We start from the raw sequence: 27,837 nt of genomic DNA on the forward strand, positions 1-27,837 counted from the left end.
CAATCACCACCATGGTGGCAGTGACGCAGCCATAGGCTTGGGCCCCAGGGGGAAGCCGTGAACGGAGCAAACCTGGTGGCTGCCCTTCTTACTGGAAATGTCTTGGAACATTTCTCCGAAGAGTTAAGTGATACAAGAGTCTCATTAAATCCACTGAGATAACTGTTTGATGTGTTATTCAATAGATGAAACACAAAACTGTGCTTTAAAAATCAGTTACATTGCTTGAAGGAACAACAAATTCATACATTAGCCCATTCTTTATGTTCGAAAGTGCAATTTATGGGGCTAAACGAAAGTAAATGTCATACCTTTAATTTCGTAAAAAGTTATGTACAAGTCTATTATTCAAAATAATCACAGAACAGAGAACAGCTACCTTGCTGCTCAGTGGGGTGCCATTTTACAGACTTTAAAATCCGCTCAGTTCAAGCAGCTCTCGTTCTAAATAATACATGTGCTAAATATGTCACATTAAAAGTGCTTTTGGCATGTAAATGATCCGTTTTCTCATAGAAAGGCTTTTAAAAAGAATCTGAGCTGACTTTTTTTATTTTTTTTATTCTTGGAAATCCTAAGTGCATTGAATTTCATTGTCCCACAGAACCATGCAGAGTTGAGCGAAATGAACTGCGGGCCCAAACCACCCCTTGTCAGCCTGTGTACTTATGTATCATTTGAACTGTCAGAAGTACATAGAGTTCTATTTGCTCCAACATTATTTTCTGCTCCAATCTAAGGGAGAATTTTCTCTTTTTCTGTCTTTCCCCACCCTGGAACTAAATGTCAGCAAGCAGTTCCAGGTCTAAAAAGTTGTGATTTAAATCACGAGGCACATGACTGAACAAGTTTCCGTGTGTTCACTTTCGTTCTCTGACTCTTGGCGATATCTCCTGTCTTATAATGGTGAACACTAAAGAGTCCTTGAAGGTGGTCAAGCTTCCAAATACTCCCTCAAAATTCTTGTTCCTAACATGAATAAACTGAATACTTAAGGTCTCCTTTGCCTGGCCTCATTATACCGTATGCAGCTGGGCTGCCTTCCCACAGCACAGACACAGCTCACCTTGCAAGAGTCTCTGGTCACTTTGGAAATGATGCTTCCTTTCCTCTTCTTAATGCCAGGTGGCAGACTTGGATGACAACGTCTGTCTTCTGCTTTGGGGCTCGGGTGCTCTTATTAAAAGAGAGTAATGGGAATGCAGCCTGGTTGTCGTTATACAGTTTGCTGATGAACTTTAACTTGGTTCCCCCTAGAACTTTAACTTGGCTGTCCCATCTCTGTTCGAAGGTAAGAAATAACTGAGGAAGAGTATGTAGGAAAGCCTATAATCAATTATGAGTCAAAAGTCGGTTTTATGCAGGAGCTTTTGAAATATAATCCTAAATTATATAAAAAGGAATTGAGAATGAGTGAAATTGCCAGATATAGTAAATAAGACACCACCCACCCAGTTAAACTAGCTTACAGAGAGCCAAGAATATCTTGATGTCAGTACTCCACCTGCAATATTTGGTACATGTTAATATTAGCGAGAAAGAAGCTGGCAATGGGGTAAAGGGTGACAATGGGAGTAACCTAACACAAAAGAGATTGGAGGCAGTGTTCCCCATGCTTCCGCAGCGCACAAGATGGTGACGGGCAGATAAGACACATGTCTTATTTTTGGAAGAGATGGAGATAGTGGAAAGTTATAGGTAAGGAAAGGCAGGAGGTTCACGTTACCCCCATGATGGCTAAATTGGTCCTGGGTTGCGGGTGGGGGGGCTTTCAATAAGTACACAGCATGAAATCTGGGGTGCAAGGTTGCCCAAACCTGGAAAGGGAGGTGTGCTGCAGAAATTCAGCCAACAGCAGAAGACCCATGAGAATGCTGGCCAATGGTGGAAAGTCCACCGTTAACCAAACAAAAGCCCAACTCTTCATGCTACTACATCTTCAGATCAGCTGGGGGCCCTTTAGTGTGCCTTACCAAAGTATTTCCTCCCGACACTCACTCATTTCATTCAAATATTTTCTCTGACTCTGGTCCAGATGATGCCCCTCACCTGAATTCTTTCTTGCAAGAGGAACAAGAGCTAAAGTAGAGGCCCTAAACCTTGGATAGTCTCCCAGTAACATCAACTGTTACCAAAAAGACATCGATTTGCTATTTGACTTTAACTGGACATTCTGTATTTTATCTGGCAAATCCAAGGAGGAGACTCACTAAGATGTGTCTACGAGTTAAAATATAGCAATGATTGTGAAGATAGCACAGGACTGAACAAGTGTTTGTTCTGCGGCTGAACCAGCTCAGTGGCCCCTAACACCAAGATGCCTAATGTAAACGATAAAGTACATGCCCTTTACATGAAGAACCCTACATCTGTCGTTCAGGCAATGATCATCCCTTATATCCATCTACACACCAACAGGATTTCACCAGCCGGATTCCTGCGTTTGCCTTTAGTTTTGAGACTAAAGTAGCTGGTTTGAATGTGTAGGTTAAATATGATTATCCAAGAATGTAGACAAATGGGGTCAGAGAAAATTGTTGGCTTTTATTTGTTCAGAAGACACTTGAAAAACTGCAAGGGAGTCTTTTGTGAGTCACAAAATTTCTCCTGTCGGCAATTTCTCCATTTCCCCACTTAAATTTGTCTACAGGAAAACGAGTTTCCTCTAAGTAAGTGACTGGATTTCAACCCACTAGTTCAATCATATTGTCCCACAAACGAATATTGCTTTTAGGAGCAGGACTTCTATGGAGATGGTACCATCTAATGTGAGCCCCACACTTTTGTTTAAAGACCATTTTATTGGGGGTTCTTACAGCTCTTTATCAATCCATACATCAATTGTATCAAGTATATTGGTACATATGTTGCCAGCATTATTTTCTAAACATTTACTTCCTATTTGAGCCCTTGGTATCAGCTCCCCTTCCTGCACCCTACTGCACCCCCCGCTCCTCCCACCCTTCTGACTCCTTGATAAATTATCAATTATTTTCATTTTCATATCTTACACCAACTGCTGACTCCCTTCCCCTACGGTTTGAATCATTGTGAGAATCATCAACTCAGTGCCAGTCACTATTTCCATTTTCAAAGTCACCGTGAGTTGGTTTCAAGGTATGGCGCTGGTGTGATTCAGAGACAATTCAATTATCTGGGGAAGTTCTATTCTTTCTTCTACGAACGTCTACCTCAGGAAAACTGGCTGAATCTTCCTCCCATCCCTGCCTTTTACAGGAACAATCGGACTCCAGACGGCAAGCTGAAGACACGGGCTCTGGATTCAACCCACTGCTGTTGGGCGGAGGCTTTGCTTTCCTCCCAGCTGCTCTGATAGCAAGACTGAAGTCAAGAAGTTGGAGAAAACGTTTCTACCAGCAGGGCCTTGAACGCAGAATGTTTTCCCTGCCCCGTAGGTTCATTTCCAGTAGAGTAGAAGTAATTAGATGCCCATTGTCTTAGTTACCTAGTGGGTCTGTAACAGAGAAACCCATCACTATGAAACGGAATGTGGGTTCTCACAGTTCAGGAGGCTGGAAGTCAGAATTCGCAGTGCCCATCCTCAGGGAAGACTTTCTCTCTGTGACGCTTCCTGGGGAACAGCCTTGTTTCTCTTTGAGCTTCTGCTCTTGGGCGATCTTCAGGTAGCTTAGCAGAGCCTTTCCTCGCCTCTGCTGGCTCTTTTTATTTCTTGTAAAAGATTGGCACAAAGCACACCCTACGCTAATCCTGCCTCATTAATAGAACAACCAAAAAATCATTCCCAAGTGGGATTATAACCACAGAAGTATACAGTTGAGGATTTACAGTGTGTATTTTGCGGGGAGCACCATCCAGTTCTAGCCCAATTTTAAAAGAAACATCATGAACCACATCTACATTAAGCCTGTAACTCATGCATAAGCCCCAGGAGCTAGTACTTTGGACCAGTCATCTCTACAACTACTGAGAATTATTCATTAGCATTCACAGTGCGAAAAATGCATGAGTTACCCAATGCATTTTGTAAAATGCAATTTTTGGCAGGTTGACTAAAATCTTGGCAAGCATAACCATTTTCTCAAAATGTATTTGCATATAGGCTTACTGATATTTATTACTCTATCTGGACTCCCTCCAAATTCTCCCCATCCCTGAACTTAAATAGAGTACTTCAGTAAAGGTTTCTTGTAAATGAAACAGCACTGTTAAAACAGGTGGGAACACGAAACCAGCACTTTGTGCATTATAAAGAGAAGCCCTAAAACATATTCAGAGGCGTTTATTTATTGTGTTTCAAAGTCTGCATTTAAAGTGGAAATGTTGGACAGGTTAAAAGAAAGAAAACCTTCCAGGAGGGAGATTCAAGACATCCTAAGAGAAGGATACAAATTCTGAGAAAAATCACATGACAGGGAACAAAAGATAACCCAATGATTGTTATTTCATATCACCAACAGTCATTGAAAAATTATGTAATAGTACATATCAAGCACAACGTTGACCTGAATATATGTGTGTATATATGTGTACAGGTGTATAATACAAAAGGAAACCTGGTAGCCCCAACAATTAAGCAGGAAAACAGGAGATCTGCTCCCACAGGAAAACCCTGTTTCTGTAATAGTCCCACAAGGTGACTAAGACAATGGCTATCCAATTATTTCTACTCCACACACACAAGGGTGGCTATGCATTGGACTCAACTCGATGACAACTCACAACAACAAAATATAGAGAAGAATGGAGCTCTTTTATGCTAGAAGGCAAAGAGATATACGAAACAAGGAGTGCAAACAGTATACTTGTACTTTCTCAACTACATTTACAAAGTAGGCAGAAGTGAAGTGGAATAAGGTGAATTGAAGGTAAAACTCTGAGGTACTAAAATATTTCACGTGACTGGTTTTGCTACAGTGAAGAGAAGCAATGAGTAATAGCCACCAGGACCTCAGTCTGCTTCTCCCCCAGCATTGATGGCATCCTTCTGGCCCCTGGGACTGAGAGCTTTTGAGCAGTACAGTGTTGAAGACATCTGAAAGGATTATTGAATTGGTGGTGCTGCTGAATTGATGACAGATCATTATCATTTCAGCTATATGATGGGCCTAAAGATTTTAATTGCATCAAAACAATTCCCTTTTGCTACAAATTCTTGCCAGGCCCCCTGAGAAACAATGGTCGCCCTTCTTTTTTGGGTGTCAGTTTCATTACAAAGTGGCTTTGCCAAGGGATAACAGTCCAGAAACTTTGAACTTCAAAGGGAGTTTCTACATCATTTTAAAGAAAGGAATGCACAGCTTTATCCATTGTATTTTGAAAAATTGATCAAAGTTTGACAATAGAGTTTCGTGTAGATGTTTTCCATAATTCATTTCCTACATCCAAAGGTTGCTAGGTGAGGTTATGTTTTCCTCTGAAGGACAGTCAGAGTAATTATTAGTTTCTTGCTGCTGATCAAACTGGAACATAAGACATCATGAGTTTTCAGAGAGGTCGCATTCTCTTTGACAATCCTAAGAGGTCAAGTTGCCTCGATGCCTGAGGTAGATTTTGCCCTTTGAGAAAAGAGTGAGCTATACCCATAAATAAATTTATATAGTTTCATTTACAGTGATAGGGTTTATTATAGCAAGAAAATAATTATGGTATATTTGACATTTGGAAATGTAAACACTGAGGATATGGTATGCTTTTTTTTCATGTTTAAACTAATCTATGTTATATTTAGGTGAACTTATGCAAATCTCAGTTTTGTTATCTCAAAAAAGGCCACTTACAGACTTTGTAAAAAAAAAAATAGTATCCGTAGAACTTGTAGTTGGGTACCATTTCTTGTGCAACTTTTACTCCAGGATAGCCCACATTTCATCAGTTGGACCCTTGCATTCAAACAATCTAACAATTGATGGGGAATAGCAATGGTGAATAAATATGAAACAGTGTTTCCATTTATTCCTAAGAAATGTAGAGACAAAGGTCAGCATGGAGAAAATTGGTATTTACATAACTTCAAACTGGTAACATTTTGCACAAGATAAAACTTAGTGTAACAAAAAATACAAATAGAAAACATTCTTGCAATTTTTGTTTTCCTTTCCCCATATTGCCACATTTCAGGAAATAATTCTTGAGCCTTCAGAAAACAATCCCGTATCTGTATCACCGATACTCATCCTGTAGTTGGTTAAATCGGGAATCTAGTATGACATTTAAAAGAGGAAGAGTGAGCTCCTTCTACTCCCAGGATGTAACTGGATGGAAGACTTGATCTCGGCCACCTACTAGGAGAGTCCAGGTCCTTCTTGAGATCAAGGGTGTTTTCATTTGTAATCCTCCATCAGCACTGCTTTGACAGAAGAAGGAAAACTCGGACCTCAATGGCACGCTTGTTGGGTGCCTCCCAGGCAGTTCTGACCCGCTGTGACTCTGTGTTCAACAGAACAAACCCATTCGGCACCTTCCTCACAATGACTACGATGCTGGAATCTAATGGAGCAGTCCCCGTGGCCATCCATCCTGTTGAGGGTCTTCTTCTCGGACCCTTTCTGTCACCAAGTTTGATGTTGTTTCTCTTGGGGAGGGTCCCTTATAGTAACATGTTCAAAATATGTAAGACAAAGTCTCTTCTGGCTGTCCTCCTGCCAGGGAGCATTCTGGCTGCACTTTTTCCAAGGCATATTTGTTTGCTCTTTCACCAGTCCATGATATTTTAATATTATTCATCAACACCCAAATCCAAAGACATCAATTCTATATCAGTCTTCCTCACTCCTGGTCCAGGTTGCACATGCATGTGAGACCACTGAACACACCACACTCTCCATTAGGTCTACTTCAGAGGAGGAGGAGGAAACCCAGACAAGGACCGTTTGAAAAGGCTTAAAAGATTTTAGGGGAACCTTCCATTATTTTCATTTCATTTCCCCCAAACTTTTGAGCCCCTTTGCATTGTGGAATCCCAGAGTGACTGTGGTTGTAGACAAAGAAACTATAAATGTGCTCAGATTTACATAATTGGAGATATGCATGTGCTAGTCTAGCTGCCTTGTTTATATGTTGTTTTCAAAATAAGATTAAAGCTGTTTAGAAAAGGAAACCTGATATAAACTTTTGAGAAATAGGAGTGATTGTGGATTTTTCAACTTGGGAAGTAGGAGACGAAACTTACAATTCAAAAGTTTTGGGATTTGTGGACCATCCTGTGAGCCCATTTAAGATTGGAGTTCCTCAATTTAAAGTGAAATCAATCTACCTCCTTGGGTTAAATCCCTTCGGTGATAGGCTAGAAATAACCTAAAAGTTTTTCATTCATTTAGGGTTGGAGTTTCCATTCCCATCTTGTAAGTTTAGTCTTTATCCTGGATTCAAATACTGATGTCTCCATTTATTTATTAGCTACTAGACTTTAGAGAAACTTATTTAGTAGTGCCTCAGTTTCTTCTCTGTAAAATTAACATCACAGGAGTGCCTATGTATGGGGCTATGCCACCACTGGACTGTCACTTTGTCCTACTCTGGTGTCTTGATGCTGGGATGCTGGAGGCTGTGCAACCAGTAGTTCAAATAATAGTAAGGTCACCTGAGGGAGCACTTTTATAGAAACTACAAACAGACTTGGAAGAAGAAATCGGTAGTCTACTTCTGAGCCATTAGCCGCTGACAACCTTCTGAGCTGCACGAGAACCATTGTGTGATGGAGCGTGCGAAGAGAAGCCATCAGATGGAAAGCACTGAAAATACAACTGGAGAGCAGATGCCTTACACAGTGCAGTCGCCCTTCATGACGTGTCCAGGAAACTTCATCTGCTGCAGAGGCGTGACTCAAAATGTGAGGGAACCACTGCAAACAGCCTTTGACGACTAGCACACAAAGTACACAAAGTACAAATCTAGGAAAAATTGGAAGTCATCAAAAATTGAAAGGGGTATGTTAAGATTGATATTCTAGGCATTTGTGAGCTGAGGTGGTCTAGTGCAGGCAATGTTGGATCAGACAACCATATGGTTTAATATGATGGGAATAACAAGCATTGTAATCATCATCAGAAAGAAATTTTCTATGTGGAAGTACAATGCTGTCTGTAATAGAACACTATCTATAGTTTACCAAGATCAGTTACCTAAAAACCCATTGCTGTAGATTGTCACCCCTTGTCTATCAGTCTGTTGTACTGTGATGACTTGTGTTTTGCTGTGACATTGGAAGCTATGTCACTGGTATTTCAAATATCAGCAGGTTCACCTAAAATGAACAGGTTTCAACAGATCTTCCAGACCGAAAACCAACTATGGAGAAGGAATAGGCTGTCCACTTCAAAGGAATTAGCCACTGAAAACATTATGGAAAGCATCAAAACACGGTCAGACACTGAACACATAATGAGCAGCAGCACAGCAGTGTCAGAGATACGCCAGGGTATGAGCCCCTCTGGTCAGAAGACAATCAACATAGGATTGAGGAGGAGTGGGTTCCTAAAAGTCAAGTCCACCATTAGGATGTGGATGGAGTGGATCTGGGAGTAAAACCTTCGGGAACTTCATTTGCTGCTGAAACAAAAACCAACATGAGAAGAAACAACTGCAAATATCTATTAATAAATGGAACTCATAATGTATGAAGTATAGAGCTGGGAAAACTGGAAGTCATCAAAAATGAAATGGAATGCATAAAGATCAACATCTTAGTGGTCAGGAGCTAGACTCCACTGGTGTTGACTATTTTAAATCAGAAAATCAAATAGTTTCCTATACAGGGAATGACAATTTCAAGAGAAGTGGTGTTGCAATCATAGTCAAAAAAGATATTTCAAGCTCTATCTTGAAGGACAATGCTGTCTGTGATAGTTCAATATCTATCTGCATACAAGGAATACAGTCAATAGAATTATTAGCCCAATTAGGGACCAACCACTAAAGCTAGTGATGCAAAAATTGAATAAACTTACCAACATTTTCGGTCTGAAACTGACCAAACATGCAATCAAGATGCATTGATGATTATTAGCAATTGTAATGCAAAGGTTGGAAACAAAGAGGAAGGAATAGTAGTTGGGAAATATGACCTTCATAATAGAAATGAGACTGGATATTGCACGACATTTTGAAAGACTAATGACTTCTTCATTGTAAAGACCATTTTTTCAACAACACAAAAGGCAATTATATGCATGGACTTCACCACATGGAATACACAGAATTCAAATTAACTACACCTGTAGGAAAAGGAGATGGAAGAGCATCTTCAACATATCAACAACTAAAACACAGCCCAGTGCCTACTGTGGAACAAATGATCAATTTTTCATATGCAAAGTCAGGTTAAAGCTGAAGAAGACTAAAACAAGTCCACAACAGCCAAAATATCACCCTGAGTCTATCTGAAGGACACACTGGATGCAATGATTGCTAATGACAGAAAGCCTGATGGACTCAGATGATATCAAGAACAAACATAAAGAAAGAAAAGGGTAATTTAAAAAATAGGAAAGAAAGGTCAAAGTGGATGTCAAAAGAGACCCTGAAACTTGCTGTTGATCATACAGTAGCTAAGGCAAATGGAAGAAATGGTGAAGATAGACCATTGTGATTGGTTCCTCCTTTAGCTTCCCCCTTACCCTCCTGGTATGGTTACTCTCCATAGTGGCCCCAAGGGGGTTATCTGTCCTAGATTCCCTGTGTTCCAGCTCTTATCGGTACCTATGTACATGCTCTCATCTAGCCAGATTTGTAAGGTAGAATTAGCGTCATCATAGTGGGGGGTGGGGAGGAGAAACATTAAACAGCTAGAGGAAAGCTGTATGTTTCATTGGCGCTATACTGCACCCTGACTGGCCCATCTCTTGCCCGCAACCCTTCTATAAGGGGATGTCAAATTGCCTTCATATTGGTTTTGGGTTTCCACTCCACATTCTCTGCTCTACTCACATTGACATTGTTTTTTGTTCTGGGTCTTGGATGCCTAATACCTGATCCCACTGACACATCATGATCACACATGTAGGTGTACTTCCATGTGGGTCTTGTTGCTTCTCAGCTGGATGGCTGCTTGTTTATCACCAAGTCTTTAAGATCCCAGATGCTATATCATTTGATAGCTGGACACCATCAGCTTTCTTCACCACAATTCCCTATGCACCCATTTTTTGTCTTAAGTGATCTTGTGAGGGAGGTGAGCATCTCAGATTGTCAGATTATTAGAACAAAGTGTTCATGTGTTGAGGGAGTACTTGAGTAGAGGCCCAATGTCCATCTGATTCCTTTATACTAAACCTATAATATATGTATATAGATCTATTTCTCCATTGTCATATATAAATGTATTTACATATAACCCTCTCCCAGGGGGATGGACAATAGAAAAGTGGGCAAAGGGAGAGAATGGTCAGTGCAAGACCTGAAAAAACCAATAATTTATAAATTATCAAGGGTTCATGATGGAGGGGGTAAGAGAGGAAGAAAAAATGAGGAGCTGATACCAAGGGCTCAAGTAGAAAGGAAAGGTTTGGAAAGTGATGGCAACAAATGTACAAATGTGCTTGACACAATGGATGGACTGTGATAAGAGTTGTATGAGCCCCTAATAAAATGATTTATTACAAAACAAAAGAAGAAATGGTGAAGTAAAAAAACTGAACAGAAAATGTCAAAGGGCAGCACAGCAAGACAAAGGAAAAGATGATGATGAGATGTGCAAAGACCTAGAGTTTTAAAATCAAAGAGAAGAACATGCTTAGCACACCTTAACCTGAAAAAAATGGAGAAAATTTCAGGCCTTGAGTTACAACATTGAAAGATTTTAAGGGGAAAATACTGAATTGTGCAGGAAGTATCAAAAGAAGGTGAAAAGAATGCACAGGGTCACTGTCCCAGAAAGAACTATTCTACCATCTCAGGAGGTTGTGTAAGGGAAAAGGCCAATGGTACTGAAGGAAGAATTCCACTTCGCGCTGAAAGCATTAGCAAAAAGGAGGTTCCAGGAATTGATGAGATGTCAGTTGGCATTTTTTAACCAGCTTCTGGAGCCCTGGAACCACTCCGTCTTCCATGCAAAGAAAGAAAGGAAGACCAACATGGAAGTTAGAAGAGACTCTGAAACTTGTTCTAGAATATGGAGTAATGAAAGGGAATGGAAAAAATGAAGCAAAAAGAGCTGAATATAAAATTCCGAAGAGGAACTTAAAAGGACTAAGTATTATAATCAAATAAGTGAGTATTATAATCAAATGGAGTGAGAAAACCAAAAGTTATGAACACACTCAGTATATCTCAAGAAGAAAAAGGTAGAATAAAAATATGAAACCCCGGGTTGCAAGGATGTTACACTTTGAGGCTAAGGTGGGCCCTGAACCAAGCCATGGTAGTGTCAATCACCTTGCATGCATGTGAAAGTTGGACATTGAGTAAGGAAGACCAGAGGATAGTTGATTCATTGGACTTTGGGAGCTGGTGAATATTGGAAGTACCAAGGACTGCCAAAAGGATAAACAAATCTGTCTTGGAAGATGTATAGTTGGAATGCTCCTCAGAGACAAGGATGGTCAGAATTTATTTCAACTACTTTGGATATATTGTCCCTGGTGAAGGACATTATGCTTGGTAAAGTCGTGGAACAGCAAAAATGAGGAAGATCTTTAACGGGATGGATTGACACAGTGATTGCATCAATGGGCTGAAATGTTAAGACCGATTGTTAGAATGGCACAGCGCTGGGCACTACTTAATTCTGTTGCACATGGGGTCACTGCGAGTTGGAGGTGATTCAATGGCATCATCAATAACAACAACAACAACAACAACCATGTTGAAAGACAGGTTGAAGGAAGAATCAAAAGAAGATGGGGGAAATACACAGTCATTGGGACAAAAAGAAATGGTTGACCATCAACCATTTGAAGATTAATATATGATCAAGAGCTGATGATATTGAAAGAAACTCAAGCTTCGCTGAAGGGATTAGTAAAAATCAAAGTCCCAGAGGTTGACAAAATATCAACTGAAATAGTTCTAAAACTGACACAGAGCTAGAGGTGATAATTATCTATGCTAAGAAATTTGGAAGACCTAGTCATATGGCTGGAAGAGGTCTTTTTGCCCATTGCAAAGAAAGTGACCCAACTACCACTGAATTTATTGAATGATATCAATAATATCCCATGCAAGTAACATTTTAATTAAGAAAATTTTAAGCAAAAATGTTGCAGCAGTATATCAATGGTAGCTGCCAGAAATTTGAGTCAGACTCAAAAGATGTAGAATTAGGATAACATTGCTGGCGAGAGATGAATGCAAACTAAAAGTAGAGAATGTCAGAAGGGTGTTTGCTTGTGTTTTATTAACTGTACATTGTGTTTTATTAACTGTATAAAAGCAGTAGGCTGTGAGGATCAAAACAAACTATGGAAAGCATTGGGAAGTAAGGGAATCCTAGAATACTTCATTGGACTCATGTAAAATGTGAAAAATGCAGTTGGTTGACAGAACAAAGAGATTCTGTAAAATGGGCATCAGGGTTGCATTCTTTCACCATATTCAATCTATATGCTGGGCAAATAATCTGAGGAGGACAATTGTATGAAGAATATTCTGGCATCAGGAATAGAGGGAGGCTCATTCACGGATGACACACACTTGCCTTACTGACCGTACTTAGTCATTCCTGCTGATAGTGAGGATGATAAGTACTTACTATTAAAGATTAGAGATGGCAAGGAAAGTACTGAAGATATGGGTGAGACTTCAGAGTGTGGTGAGTGAAGCAAACAGGGCTCGGCTATCAAAAAGAATAGTGTCTGGGGTCTTAAAGGTTTGCCTTAAACGGAGTAACTATCTAAATGAGGCACCTCCTAAAGCCACATGGAGAAGCACACCAGTTTTTATAATCCAAAGATTGTGAACCATGAAATCAAAATCTGAAGAAGGGAACCTTTATTTTCTATACAATATTTGCTTTTCAATTAGTTGTGTGTTTTAAATGAGAACATATATAATTTGATGAAATAGTATATTTTTACTCATTATCTCTGTATTTTGTATTTTGTAATTAGTTGTGTTGCATTATCATAAAATAAAGAATCTGACTCCAAAAAAAATCCAGGACACTAATAATTTTGTATATATATGTAGGTAGATAGATAGATAACATAAGAAACAAACAGATAACTAATCTATAAGGCAGTACCAATGGCTCAGTGCAACTCACTTCCATGAGACAACTAGTACGCCAAGAGTCCTTCAAGTCTTGAGGGCCGTGGCTAGTCCTCCATGGAGAAATTTGACTCTCCGGCCACAGGCAGCAAACAGCAAGCAGGTCACTAACAGTCAGCCAGATGACAGGGTCTGACGTACCTTTCAGTAGCGTGGTGAAGCAGGTCTTGAAGGAACCTCAAGCTACAGCGACACAGTCCATGGGTAGGTGTCCCACAGGTAGTGTGGCTTGCAAACGGAGGCACAGAACAAGCAAGGCAGCCGCACACTGCTCCAATGATCAAAGAGCAAGAGAAGAGAGAGGTGAGGCTCGCCATGCTATTTATCTCTCCGCCCTTCAACCAATCTCTCATGTGTTCATTGGCCATGTTGGCACAACAAACCTACCTATCACAGAACCTTATCAGAGTTTGAATTCAGAACATTCACTTTGCTGCTAACCACAAGGTTAGCAGTTGGAAACCACCAGCTGCTCTGAGTGAGATAGGTGGGGCTCTCTAGTACTTAAAGAGTTAGTGTTTCAGAAACTCACAGGGGCAGTTTTACCCTGTCTTCTAGGGTGACTGTGTGTCAGTACTGACTCAGTGGCAGTGAATATTTGTTTGTTTGTTTGTTTATGAATGACAGTGAGAGTCCAATATCAATTTGCAGGTTCTCACATGGATAAAGCCTCTGCTGAATCTCCCTCAACCCCAGTCCAGGGATGTGAACAGCCTCGCTATCAGACAGAGCATTGTAAAGGCAATTATGGTAGATGCAGTTCACCTAAAATATAACAACTTGTCATCTGATCTCCCTGTGGACCCAGCTTAAAACTGTTTTCATTTTTAATACTTTATGCTTTCTTTGAGATTGGGTTTGTCCTGTGTTTTGTTTTGTCGTTGCATTTGTTTGATTCTAATTTGTATTTTGTGTGACTTTCTGTATATGATTTCCAGAATATAGATAGAGTAACTGGATTTATAATCCCCTAGGGACATGGCCGGGAAGTGGTGGCATGGATTAGGGATAACGATAGGTACTAGAAAGAAAGCACTGTTCTGATATTGATTCCACAACTGTGGTGATTATTCCACAACACTTTTTAATAAAATTGAACTCTTAAATTTTATGATATGAGTTGGGGTGTGGTGAGGTCAAAGCTTTCAACCTTCAGTATGGATTACAACTCAATGGAAATACATGGAGCAGTGAATTCTTTAATGTGACTCTTGTAGCCACCACCTCTAAATCCCACTAAAGACCTTTCTCTGCATGAGTCTGATAAGAAGGTGGGTGGGGGAGGGGAGGGGAGGACTACTGTATAAGATTCACCGGTGAGTGTGAACCAGAATCCCTGGAGTGGCATCTTGTTCTGTATAAAGTGAGCCTTCCGAAATGCAGGAGGTGGGATCTCGTAACCAGCAAGAACCAGGAGTGGCAAGCATCCTCTGGGGCTGAGATTGGGTACAGAGAACCTCCTCGATGCAGAGGAGAGCTAGGCCATCAGAGGAGCAGTCGCAGAACCAGGAGCCAGAGCATGGAACGCAGTGGTGCACTTCCCAAGCCACAGAGTACTTTTGTGCAGGAGACCAGCTTGTGGAGTGGGATGCCTCTGGGCACTTCATTGGGGAAGTTGGACTTACTGACCTATGAAGTGAAACGGAATGCCTTTGGCCTGAGACTTATTACAGTAAGTCTCTTAATTCAAGGAGATGGGTTTGCTGACCCACGGACCTTGAGCTGAATGCCTTCTATTGAGGCTTACAGCAGAATGGCAGGCCTTAACAGACCTGAAATTTTGTAACATGTAAACCACAGCCAAACTGCTCCATGGAAGACTACCCCCAGACCTCAGGACTTGAAGGACTGCCAGTGTACTAGCTGTCTCACGCAAGTGAGTGGCACTGAGCCATTTGAACTGCTTCATAGATTAGTTAACTGTTTATTTCTTATGTTATCTATCTTTCTAAATATATATACAAAATTATTCATGTCCTGGTTTTGTTTCTCTAGAGAACCCTGTCTAACACATTGGTACCAGAAGTGCTTCTAGAGAAATGAAGTAATAAATATGGGCTTCTTAAATGGGCTCTGCAGCCTGATTAGTCTTAACAGCACTAATAATGCTATTTCCACATGTACAGGCATAGTAAGTCTGCCACTCTTACTAATCCAGGTGTGAAATAGCATTATAGCTTGTTAACTTCCTTAATAAAGCCTTCAATCATTAATTTTATCTGCGAGTTCTATGTCGCTAGCACAATGGATATTAGAACCCAGAGAAATCAGTGAAGTAAAATAAAGAACATTAATTAAGACAGCTCAGTAAAAAAAAAATCCTCAACTCTGGACAATAGACAGCATCATGATAAAGGAGGAAGATTGATGTTGTCAAGGATTTCATTTTCCTTAGAGCCACAAACAATGCTGCTGAAATTAGCCATCAAGAAGTCAAACAATGGATTGAATTTAGCAAATCTGCTGCACAATACCTCTTCAAAGTGATAGAGAACAAAGATATTACTTTGAGGACTGCATCATGGGATAATCAATCACCCCATGGGAATGTGAACGCTAGAGAATGAGGAAGACCAGAGAAGAATTGATGCACGGAGTTAGAGTATTAACAAAGACTATTGGAAGTACCTTATAGTGTCAGCAGGATAAACAAATCTCTCAGGGGAGAAGTACACTCAGAATGCTCCGTAGAATGGAGGAAGGTAGACTTGGAAGTGCTGTCAGGAGAGACCATTCCATGGACAAGGACATAATGTTGGCAAAGTAGGGGGTCAATGACAAGGAGGATGGTCCTTGAAGAGACAGGTTGACACAGTGACTGCAAAGATAGTGATGACTGTGAGTATGGAACAGGACCAGGCAGTGTTTTGTTCTGTTATGAGTTGCTATGAGTCAGAAGCAATACTGTATACCAAATGATGCTATTATGAGAATTAAATTATGTAGAAGTTCTGTTAGGTAGAAAGATAAGGGGTTGTTCCTCTCCATGCCTAGGGCCCCCCTTTAGGAGGTTGGAAGTCAGTGCAGGCTAATGGGCATGTGTCAATTCAGGTCAGAGCCTGGGTGGGGTAGGGGGAGTACACCTGGATTAGCACAATCTAGGCCAGGTGAGCTTAATGCAGCCAATGGAGTCACCCAGTACTGTCGACCACACCTGCCAAAGGAAGGCCCTAAAAGGCCAGAACCTGGAACCCACGGCCCTCTTTCCCAGCTGCTCCTCCGCCTTCTGTTCAGCTGGGCTGTGTGTCTCTCTCTCTGGCCTCCGGCCGTCACGTGGGGGGGTGCATTGACATGAGGCTGCCTGTGTTCCGTTTACTGTAACGCTGAAACGTCTTCTAGCTTTATAAAAACCCACTTGGATCACAAACTAGGCCTTGGCATGAATTCTTTCTCATGCAAAGCCCAGAATCGAGGTATTTCCCACCGGAGAAACCTAACAGTTCCAGAGTATCTTGTATATTCGCTGACATGATGTTCTCAATTCACATTAACTAATAAGTCCCTGGCACACACTTAAGAAGATATCACATTTTCTACCATCAAATCAAGTAAAGAGGGCTCAGAAAACAGCATACAGTATTCACATAAATGAGTAACTTTTTTGGGAAAAATTCATAATATTAAGAAACTTTTTTAACATTCAAAGCTATAAGATTCTGCAGTTTTCAAAACCTTAACTTCTGCTGATTTTCTGAAGTCAAATTCAATTCACACAGCCTAGTGCTAAGTGGCAAATTCAGACTAGAAATGAGAATTCACCTATGAGTAGTTCACCTCATATCTTAGAGTCTGGAAGATTTCAATACCATCAGGGCATCTGTTTATAATTTCTGAGACTAATGTTTTTTTAGGGAGATCAATACTATCATTTAAGTGAATAATGGTTTTAAATCACAAAGTGAAAACTATCAACTGCCTTATTGACTGTTTCGGTAACTTTTGATAATGCTTCCACATGAAAATCAAGTCAACAAAGAAGCCCTGAATGTCTCCTCTGTGCAGAGCTGTGGAGCGAGCATCATAAGGTGCCCTGAACAGGAGAAGCATAAGGGTTATCTCTGCGATAGTTCATCGGTCGTGTACTTGATCCTCAGTACTTCTAGAATATAAATGAACATTGATTTCCAAAAGGAAGAGATAAAATATTTTAAAGGAGATGATGTACAACATCAGCTGTGAAAATTACCTGTTTCTTCTTCAAGAAGTTGGAAAAATAATCTGAACAGTTATTATGATAGTAACATGACTACTACTCTGTATTACTACTACTACTATTAATAAGATGAGCAATGACGAAAGTTGACAATGTATGTTTCACTTAGACCCTCTAAGTCTTCCACTCGAGTCCAAATGCACTCAAAATATACGAAGAAATCAGAAATTACGTATACTTTGGTTTTTAGGTTGTAAACTGGTCAGTTTCTGCTCCTAGCGACAACAGAAAAAAAAAATCCACTGTGCGATCCTCACATTCATGGCTATGTTGGGACTCACTGTTACAGGAAGTGCGCCATTGTGCCTCCTTCTTTTCCACTGACCTTCTACTTTATCGACCGGTCCTTCTCCAGGGATGGATTCCAACAGACACTATCTCCGAAGTTTCTGTCTAGGGAACATTCCAGCTGTCTTCTTCCAAGACATACTTGTTTCTTCTTCTGGCCGTCCTTGATATATTTGAAATGCCATAATTCAAAGCCCTCCATTCTTCTTTGGTCTTCCTTATATCTACATATAAAATGATTGAAAATACCGTGCCTTGGGTCAGGTATACCTTAATAATCAAAATGAAATTCTTGTTGATACTTTTAAGAGGGCTTTGCGGGAGATTTGCTGAATGCAGTAAGTCATTTGCTTTCATTTATGTATTGTTGTTGTTGGTCAACCAAATGAGCTCTTTTATTAACTGATTGCGGACCTAAGTGAAATGGAATCCTTGATAACTTTAATCTCTTCTCCTTATTACATTATATTATTCATGGGTCTAGATGTAAGGATTTTTTCTTCTCTCTCTTTTTTTTAAATTGCTTAACACCCCCCTCCCCTCTTTATTCCCCACCCCCACCATATCCGTAAAGCTGTTGTCTTTTTCTTCTCTTTTATATCAAAGTGGAAATCATATTGAATACTGTAGTCTTTGATATTTATCAGAGTGATTTAAATCCTCTTTGCTGTCAGCAAGCAAGGTGAGGTCGTCTACGTATTGTAGGCCCTTGAGCCTTTCTCTAACCCTGCTGCCACCCCATCCTGCTGCATACAGTCCACCTTCTCAGATTATTTTCTCTACATTATTCATTTATAACGTATATCTGAAGGTGTAGTGCAAAAAGGATACAATCCTAGCACACCTTTCTTTATTTTTAAAAATTCACCCTTCCTTTATTGTGCTTGAACGACCATCTCTTGGCCTCTGCAGAGGTTCCCATGGGCACACTTCAGTGTTCTGGACTTGTCATTCTTCCTAGGGTTTTCCATCGCTTCTCATGTTCCACACAGGCTATCGTCTTTGCGTAGTCAAGGCAACACGAGTCAAACACTTCCTGCGAGTCTCTGCTTTCAACCCGCCCCGAGCCGGTGTCAGACTTGAGATCCCTTGTCGTTTATCCACTTCTGAATGCGGTCTGATTTACAGGTGGCCCCCCATTCATGTAATGCTGGGGTCGTTTTTAAAGGAAGTGTCACCAGTAAAATTTTACCTCCATATGATATTAATGATATTGTTGGATAATTTCTCCAGTTTGTTAGGTTACTTCCTTGGAATGTCCAGTGCACCAAATGTATTCTTGAGCTGGTTTCTATATTGAGTTTACAGACACTCAAAAAGAAAAGACCATAACCATTTTCAGAGGAGACCCTTAGGCATTAGGATGGAAGAAGACTCATTAACAACCTGTAAGATGCAGACGGCCACACCTTGCTGGCCGATATAGTAAAGTGAACTTTGTTTTTATTTAATCAGTGTGCTCAGATTATAGTGCTCAAATAATCTGAGCACTATATGAAGAAGAATGCTGAGGTTTTAGGATTGGAGGAAGACTCGTTAACAGCCTGTGATAGGCAACTTGCTCTTGTGTCTAATTTATGCCAAGAAACCCAAACAAAAATTACTTGGTCAACCAACTGAAAGGGATTTACTTTTGTACTATTCAAAATAAAAGTGACTCAACAAAATGGGATCATTAAACAATATCACTAATATTACTTACAAATAAAGGTTTGAAGATCATTCAAAATGGCTGCAGCAGCATATCAACAGGGAGCTGCCAGAAATCCAAGTTGGATTCAGAAGAGGACGTTGAATGAAGGTCCTGAAAGAATTACCCCATCCACATCATAAAGATCAATTCTATTATTAGGAGGAAATTATTTTCCCTGGTAGAACTTTGAGTCCATTCTAATTTGAGTGGCTCATCTTCTGGCATGATGTCAATCAAATTTCTACTGTTATTCATAATATTTTTACTGGTCCATTTGTAATAGAAGCTGGTCCCCAGGCCCTCCTTCATAGCCGGTGTTAGAGCTCCGTTGAATTCTGGACACCATGGGTGACTCTGCTGGTATTTAATGTACTGCTGACATCTAAGCCACCATAATGTAACAAACTGAAAGTAATAAAGAATGTTGTGTTGTGGTTATTGCTGTTTTCCTTATGCTGTTGTGCTATTGTTCTATGTAATTTTCAGCTTAGTAAAATGACATAGGAGGTTTAGTAAATATCAGCCCTTAATGCCTTATTGGCAATTTAGAAATGTGAAAATTTCTGTAAAATGTGTGTTTTATATCTTATTTTTGTCAAAACTAACCTGAGCAGATATAATATGCAAACACTTCATTGCAATGTATGATTACAGGGTAATTCTCAAACCACCAAAGTTTCTAGCATCATATATAATGTATCTACCATACTTAAGGAGTACTACTAACTCAAAGGTTAACCAGTCATTATCTTAAAACAAGCAGCCATCAGCTTAGTGAGGAATGTGGTAGTTACATAATCATGTGCAAACTTGAGGCTATTAAGAATGAAGGAATAAAGTTTAGCCTGTCAATCAGGTCACTGTTTGATGACTTCATTTGGAGGCACTACCTCGATAAAGAGCTCACTGGAGGTGGGACACACACACACGTTGCTTGGTATTCCTGATGACAAGACACATGAAGCTACACTAGAGCCCTGGAGCTGAAGGAGCCACACGGAGACCCATGCCAGCACTGAGATGCTTATACCACCACTGGATCCCCAAGACTTCCCACCCACTGACCTGTGATCTTCCTGCATTCAGCACCATTTCATGTGTTTCATGAGTTTGAAGAGGAATTTATAGACTGGTATGGGGCATATGGGGTAATATCAGACTTATGGACTTGATCTGGACTGGGCTGGGATGTTTTCTCAACATTCAATTTCTCTTCTATCAAAAAGCTCTTTCTTATACACATATGAGTGTCTCCCTGGATTTGTTTCTCTAGTCAACCCGGACTAACACAGACATCAGCTAAGTCCACATGGAAGAAGCACACTAGCCTGTAAACAATTAAGACCAAGAGTGGAGGAGGGAATATTATTAAAGCTTAAATTCTGAACACCTAGTTTGCAGAAGGCTATGGATGGTCATGTGGGTTAGTCTAGGTAGATTAGAGAAACAAATTCATAGACACTCATATGTGTGTAATAAAGAGGTTTATATACAAGAGCAATTGAAGACTGAGAAAACATCCCAGCCCAGTCCAGATCCAGTCCATAAGTCCAATATTAGCCAATATGTCTGCTATCAATCTATAAGTCCTCTTCAGACTTAGGAAACACATGTAATGATGCCAGATGTAGAAGACCACAGGCCAGTGGGTAGAAAGATCCAGTGGTGTTGTATGCATCTCAGTGCTGGCAGGGGTCTCCACGTAGCTTGTCCAGTTCCCAGGGCATGGGGTCTAGCAGCATTGTGCCATGTGCCTACTCAGTAGAGCATCTCTCAGCAAGTGAGATGAGAGAGAAAGTGTCTCCCACCTCCAAGGAGGAAAATAAAGGCGTTCCTAGAATTCTCAGGGGAAGGGCATGACCATACAGAGGCCTCATTAGCTATGACCTGATTGACAAACTAGACTAGACTCACTCTTAATCCTCTCAAGCCCCCAGTTGACAACAGAGTATGTAACTACCACACTGTGAAAGCCCGAAATCCATTTGTAGTGTTCTCACATGGATTATGTCACCAGTGAAACCTCTTTGACTATGACAGTTGACCAGGAATGAGACTACACTTGGTATCAGACAGAATGGATTAATGCAGATGTAGTTAGGTTAAATTTAACACTTTATCTATGTTCTCTCTTTTCCACTTTTAAAAATTTTGTTCTACTTTTTAATATTGTATGCTTTCTTTTTTATTGCGCTTTTCTGTTTGATTTTGTTATTGTTGTTGGAATTTTGTTTTGCTTTTGGTATGCTTTTTTCTGCGCATGAAATCCAGGATCGGTAAGATTAACAGTTATTTAGGATTACGGCAGGGGAAGTTGGGGGAAATGATGCACTAATAACAGTTAGTACAAGAAAGAAGAAAATGTATTAAAATGTAGTGTAGATTTTTACACAACATTTTCAATATAATTGCCCAACACTTTTAACATGATTAAACCATTGAATTGTATGATATATAGATAGAAGATAGATAGATAGATAGATAGATAGATAGATAGATAGATAGATAGATGATAGATAGATAGAAGCACTCAGCTGTCAAAACAAGAGGTTGGTGATTTGTAGAGGACCCCCACGGTTACATAGTGATTATACATTGGGCTACTAACTGCAAGGACAGCAGTTTAAATCCACCAGCCTCCTCATAGGAGAAAGATGAGACTTTCTAATCCCAAGAATTACAGTCTTCGAAACCCACGAGGGCACTTCTACCCTGCCCTAGACGGTTGCTATAATTCAGGATTGCCTCGGTGAGAGTAAATTAGATAATCCACTGATGAACACCCTGGCAATCTGTTCTTATAAAGATGAAAAGCTAAACAACTTCAAGAGACAGTTTTACTCTGTCACATGGAATCGATATGCACCAGAATCAGCATATCGCACCGACAACAAGACAATTCAAAAAGGATGTAAAATTCAGAAAGTGTTCATCTTGAACCTTTCCAGCCTCCTCCTGTGCTTCAGATAAAGAAAATATTGGTCCATATTCCTATTATCGAGCCATTGGTCTTTCCCTGGGCCTCTTAGGAACTTTGAATAATTGTGTCAAAATCAAGCAAATGGTTAGAGTGCCATGAACTTCATTTAGGCTCCTAGTAAATTCTTTATTCCACATGGCTAGCATCGGAGGAGGAAAGAATAAAGGAGCTTACAAACATGTATTTAAACAGGACCATGGATCAAATAGTCTTTAAGTAAGTTGTTAGGAAGTATGTCCAAATATAAGCTGCAATGGGAGCAAATCTGGCAAGTCCTTAGAACACACTGACATGTGGCCAGGATGTTCAGCATCAATCTCACCTTGAACTTTGACTGCAACCGTATGTGTGTGTGCTCACTTATTCATTTAATCTTTATCGATAAAATAGGCCCGCTCTCACCGACTGAGGTTTCTGTTTTGTTTTGTTGTGATCAGAGTGTCTTTAAGGTTGAGTGGCTATGTTTGAAGGACGGTGTGCTAATAGCAATCATGTCCTTTTCTGTCCAGTCCCAAATGGGTTTCATGCGACAAGATAATGCCTGTTTGGGAGCTAATAAGATTAACACAACTTTGCATGAGACAAAACACAAAATAACAATGAAGTGTTTAGACACTCTCAATCCCTGAGGTCTTATAACAAAGGGCAAGCATGGCATCTCCTGGGCCCTGGCCTCATTCTTACATCAATGATTACATTCAACCTTCCCGAATCCCCTCAGAGCTGTGCTTCATTTTTTATTCTCAGCTCTTGTATCACGAGCACCTGCCAAGTTTCTCTTAAATTCCTCTTGGATGAATTTTCAGGCAGTTTCCAAAGTCTCTCCCTTTTGTGCTAAGGGCTCTGCAATGTATTTCAGGTGAGGCATTTAAAATCCCACTCATAATTGTTTGAAATCTTCTCTCATTCCAGCTGTCAGGGCTTGACAGCCCAGGTTCTGTTGTTATGCGCTAGTAAATGGGAGCTGCTCACCAGCCTAGGGGTGCCTCTCTGTTTCCGTGGTGGGAAAATGGGTGAAGCTTATTGGGGATCCTTGGGGAAAGCTGCACCACAGAAATGGGAGTTTCAGCAAAAGCAATGAAAATAATCAGCCCCTTCCTGAAAGCTCGAGCCTACAAAATTGTTGAATGTGTTGACAATGTTGCATTTTGATGCTCCCATTGCTGTTTCTGAGTTTCAAAATAACTTTGAAAGGTGTGAATTTGTAGGTCAGAAGAGATGAAAATCACGTGGTGTGCTTGTATTTTAAGTTTGGGGTTCTCTTTAAAAACCCTGGAAGAGTAAATGTTTTGAAGACATTTAGCGTTTGGGGGTTTTTTTTGCATTTAGGTGAAGGTGCAGAGAAAGGAAACAATGAGTTGGCTTTTCTATCTGATTTCTATTTTCCATGGCTACCATCATGCCTTCTATTGCTAGATGCGGAGGTCATTAGAAAACAGCATTACTAGTCTAGAGGAAACAAATTTCAATCTGGACCAGTAATATATCTTACAGCTTCTAAACATATTGTATCCAATCACTTTGATATGCTTTACATGATAAGAGCAATTACAGAATATCTACAAGTGATGCTCTGAAGGTAATTGTTTTAATTTGTTCACACCTAGACACTGAATCAGGCTATGAGAAATGCTTCCATCAGTAGTTCTTTCTTCTGGAAATAGTCATTCGTTCAATAGATACAGCATGACATTCTTTTTCTGATATTGTGCTAAAAATAGACCCTGCAGCACATGTAACAAATGAGGAACTATATTTTCTAGCCCAAAAAGCTCAGAAGATGTGAAACCTGGTCATAACTAGTGATATTCATTAAGTCAGTTCATGACTAGGTAGGCTGTGCACCACACTGGTTTCAATGACTGGCTTTTGGGAAATAGATGAGAGGCCTTTTATCTGAGGCACTCGAACCACCAGCTGGTGGTTGGCAGCCAATCACATTAAATGCTTGCATCACTCAGGGGCTCCTAAGAGACTAAAATGCACAATAAGACATGCAGTCCCAAAAAAAAAAAAAAAAAAGACATGCAGTCAAGGTACAAAATACTTTGTTGTTGTTCCAACACATAGCAACTCTGTACAACACAGTAAAACAGTGCTATAGAGTTTTCTTGGCTGTACTGCTAACAGCATGATCAGTGGTTCAAACCCACCAGCAGCTAGTTTCTCAGGAAAAAGATAAGGCTGTTGCCCAAAAGATTTAGAGCCAAACTGGACAGCGTGACTCAAGACAAAAAGATTGGGAAGCACAACGAATAATCCAGACAAAAGGTGTCTAAACATGAATTGTTGGAGTTGTTAAAAACTCAGAAAAACACAAAAAACCTCACTGCCGTCGAGTCTGTTCTGACTCATCATTATCCCCGGGGACATGGTAGAGCTGGCGCTGTGGGGTTCCGAGACTGTGGCTCTTCACAGGAGTCGAAAGCTCATCTTTCTCTCAGGGAGTAGCTGGTGGTTTCAAACGGCAGACCTCATGGTTGGCAGCCCAACACGTAATCACTACATCACCAGGGTACCGACAAATCTATTTCGACTCATCGTGACGCTGGGTGACAGAGTGGAGTCACTTCACTGGGTTTTCTCGCTGTAATTTTTACAGGAGATCACCAGGTCTTTCTGCTGCAGATTCTTTGGAACGGAAAACCTTTTGGTTAGTCCATTCCCACCCATTGCCATCACATTGATTCAGATTCATAGCAACCCCACGAGAGGACGGAGAACTGCCCTGAAGTGTTTCCAAGGTTATAAGTCCTTAGGGAGGCCTATTGCCACATTTTCACCACTAGCCTTTCAATCTGCAGCCACGCACTTAACCAACCACTGAGCATCGTCGTTAGCAATGAAGTGGTTAGCCATTATGTCACCAGGCATCCTATAAAGGTAGGTAAATCGAGGGTGATTAGGCCGATAAAGTTAGCAATAGCCAAGTCGTGAGGCAAGATAGCCAAGAAGCACAATGCTAAGGAGTGTGAACTTTAATAATAAGCACTGGTGACTCGGTAAGAGTTTGGGGAACGAAATGGCCACAGCAGTATTTTGAGGCAGGGGAACCAAACAGATCGTCACTGTCCCAGCCCAGGTGAAAATAAATGGAGGCAGGAAGTAGAATGGTGGCAGGGGGCTGTGTGGTGAGTAAGTTTTAGAATAGGCCAAAATAAGAGGTCTGTTAGGTTGAAGGGGCCCGTGGAGCTGGGAGACATTGAGGATGTTGAGAAAATAATGAATTCCCAATGAAGGTAGAAGCAGGGGTCCAACTGCCTTAGACATGATTTCATACTTAGGAATGCTGGTGATCCATCAGCGGAGAAGTAGGAGGAGGCTTGGAGCACAATCCATTTTTCACCAAGAGACGAAAACGGTCTAGAACAGATAAGCCCCCAGGAGGTAAGTGTGCAGATTGTCAAATAACAGACCTTAGGAAAACAGTTTGGATGGAAAATGTGGCTAAAAAGTGTAAGTAAAAGTAGATAAATAACATTGGGGTAGCTTCAAATTTTCAACAACAGCTTTGAAGAGTACGTAAAAACTGTTTAGCCTACAGCAGCAACATGCTGAAAGTCAAAAAAGTTGGAAAACTAATGATTCTACCTAAATGAAGTAAATAGTATATTTACTTCCCCTATTAAACTGGCTGAGTCTGTATAACTAGATGTAAAGCTATATTAATTACATATATATTAATGTATAGAGAAAACCTATTGTTTTAATACTAAGTACTACATATGAAGGGGCGTCCACAAGTTTGTGGAACACGCAATTGAAAGATAATAGAACAGTTCCACAAACTATCGGAAACCTAATCATGTTACTATATGATTGACTTTCACACAAAATACATATTTTCTCCCTACAAAAATCACCCTGGTAATAAAAAACCAAAAGGTGTCAGCACTAATCAAGCAAAGACGGTGGACGGCAATGAAGGACGTGCTGTGACACGGTCTCTGGAGCCAGTGGCGAGAGAAAGGACGCAGAGGGAAAGGTCTCCCCCATATCCCCTGCTCTTCATAAGGTAGTTTGTGTCTTCCAGGTTCAGGGGTCTAGATGCATCAGGTTGTACCCCTTCTCCATCAGTAATGAAAAGGTCTAGTACCTCTGTCTTTCTCTGTGTGTCCCCTCTTGGGAAGGTTAGGGTGTGTTTTTGGGAAAATGCAACTATTGCTCACTCCCCAGCACCCAGGGCAGGACTACAGACATAGTCGATATTGGATATCTATTCATGCAACGAAGGAAGGAAGGAAAGAGAAACAGATGATGAAGCTTGCAATAAAAAAAGCCAGGTGTCGGCTACCTGGTGCTTTCACTGTGGATGGGCAAGTCCTAACACTCGGCAAAGGTAAACCGCAGTGGCTTAGTGACTTCTAGCTTGACTCTTAGGGATTGGGGCAACCTGCTGCTCTCCCTAATTTCACGTCCTCTGAAAAGGAACGCCCACCTGATGTGTTTCTGTCCAATAGAAACTAAGCACAGCTGACATTTTGAATATTCAGCAGACTGTCCAAGCAGAGTTGGCCCTTAAATCCTTTTTCTAATGGAACTGCCATCTCAGGTAAACTCGATCCACTGTTCCATGTTGACTACAAGATTTAAGTAAAAAATTAATTATTTGATAGATTTAAAAAATATTCATTTTTGTGTCAAAGTAACCGGTGTTGTTGATAGGTGTCATTGGGGTGGTTCTGGAGAAGATTGAAAGTACCCTGGACCACTAAAAGGACAAACTGACCTATATTGGAAGAAATAATTCCACAGTACCCCTTAGCTAGAAAGAGGGCAAGACTTTATCTTACATACTTTGCACACAGTGTCAGTAGAGACCAGTCCCTGGAGAAGGGCAAAGAAAAAAAGAGGAAGAACCTGAATGAGATGGATTCCCACAGTGGCTGCATCCATGGACTCAGACATAGGAACAATTGTGAGGCTGGTGCAGGATCATGCTGTGTTTCATTCTGTGGTGCACAGGATGGCTGTGGGGCAGAGCTGACTCAATGGCATCTAACAACAACAACAACAACATGGCATGGCAGAAGAACAGAGCATTCGGTTTTGGAAAAAGTACCGTCTGAATGCTCCTTAGATGCAAGGGTGTGGAGACTTCTGATGTTCTTTGGACACGTTACTGAGAAAGACTAGTTTCTAGAGAAGGACACTATGTTTGGAGAAACAGAGGGGCAGCAAAAAGAGAAAGGCCTTCAACAAGATGAACTGACACAATGACGGCAACCATGGGCTGAAATGCAAGTACCAGGCTGAAGATGGTGCAGGGCCAGCAGTGTGTATTCTGTTGTTTATAGTCACTGTGGATCAGAACTACCTGGACAGCACTTGACAACAACACTGCTTGTTCTGACATAAAACCGACATTTTAAAAATCTATCAAATAATTAATTTTTACCTAAAACTTGTAGTACACATAGAACAGTGGGTTGAGTTTACCAAAGATGACAGTTACGTTAGAAAAAGAATTTGATAGAG

The sequence above is a fragment of the Tenrec ecaudatus genome, chromosome 14 (assembly GCF_050624435.1).
Source record: "Tenrec ecaudatus isolate mTenEca1 chromosome 14, mTenEca1.hap1, whole genome shotgun sequence".
Taxonomy (NCBI): domain Eukaryota; kingdom Metazoa; phylum Chordata; class Mammalia; order Afrosoricida; family Tenrecidae; genus Tenrec; species Tenrec ecaudatus.